Here is a 1,565-nt window from a genome sequence, read left to right as displayed (position 1 = left end):
TTCAGCGTCTGTGTGCTGGTGTATGAGTAACTAATTAAGTGCACCTATTCACAAATTTGAAATTCATATTCAGTAGTATGACTTTTCAGCCTTTTTGGTACTTAATTTTTATTAAATCGTTAACAAAAACTAGATTATTGCAATATTGCATGAGCTTGAGCATAATGTCATTTTATAGGTTTGACCAATGTTGCTATAAGTCTATAATTTCTCTACATAAGATGATCTCCGTCTAAAACTATTCATTCCTTCAAGGAATGTTAGGCCTTTAATTTGTTCTGTTTATTCAGTTAAATATAATAATAATAATAAACACTAGATGGCAGCAACAAGGGCAGAAAACCAGTTTATTGGACGTTCACGGTAATACCCTCAGTAAATATCTGACAGATGCTTTCAACAGAGATTTATCGGAGAGTTTGGTGCAGACATACATGTAAAGATGTATTTAAGTTGCTGAAAAGATCATGGTGATTGTATCTTTATTTAGGGGGTTAAAACAGACCTAACATCAAAAACAGAAGAAAGAATAAGAAGCATAAGCAGCAAAAAAAATATAAGCTTATTAATCACCTGCTGCGCTCTGCAACTCTGAGAGCTCCTCTGAGAACATTATTGCTTGTGCTCAGCAGAAAGAGTGGGCCCGAGGGTGGAAGGGGGAGTGTGTGTGAGTGTGTGTAAGGAGGTATAGATGCATGATTTATGACCTCAGTAAGTCGCTCAACTGTTCGTGAAAATATATAATTTTTTTTATTGCAAATAATTCCAATAATAGATACTTTTTAATTACTTACTTTAGTAAGAAAGCAGCAGTAAAATAATGTAAAGAACTTCATTACAAGTAAAAAGAAAGTTTAAAGTATTGTTAGCTCAGTCGCTAAGTAGTCATTAATCTCCAGTGTAGTTAGTATTTGTCTATAGGGAGTATAAAGTAAGGATTCATGTTTGTGTTTGTGGGAATATTTGAACAGCTGTGTTCTGGATGTAGATGTCTGTATGTTGAAGTAAGAAGAGATTTCTGCTGGTCTGGAACTGCACAAGACCAGCCACACAGACAGAAGATTTCCAAAAATGTTTCCCAATTTAGCTACAAAAATCTCAACAGTGATTGTGGCAAAAGATAAAAATGGCAACTACAGAACTATTGTCAGTAAAGACAAAAACTGACCAGAATGGTACTAAGTAATAAACTGTGTCAAACAAAAACACAAGCTAACTCAATGCAAATTACAGAAGAAAACACAGCAAAGAAAGTAAACCAAATGTGTGCACTCCAAATGGTCAGCTACAATGTCAAAATTACCAGTAAAATAATAGGTTGTACATGTGTTGATTAAACAAATAATATATAATATATAATAATAATATAATATATAAAAAAATCTGTTCACAGTGTGGCTGCAAGAGCTGCTCTCACTGCGGGAGGAAAAAGCCGAAACTCGTTTGTTTGCTTCAAAAAATGATTTTTGAAGGAACTTTGTGTTCACTTTCTTAAATAAAATCTAAAAAACAATAAAATCTACAACTGAGGACTCATTTAAAAATAGATTTAGTTTTTAACAGCG

Source organism: Kryptolebias marmoratus, linkage group LG9 (genome assembly GCF_001649575.2).
Source record: "Kryptolebias marmoratus isolate JLee-2015 linkage group LG9, ASM164957v2, whole genome shotgun sequence".
Lineage (NCBI taxonomy): Eukaryota > Metazoa > Chordata > Actinopteri > Cyprinodontiformes > Rivulidae > Kryptolebias > Kryptolebias marmoratus.
Note: the sequence above shows the minus strand (reverse complement) of the source record.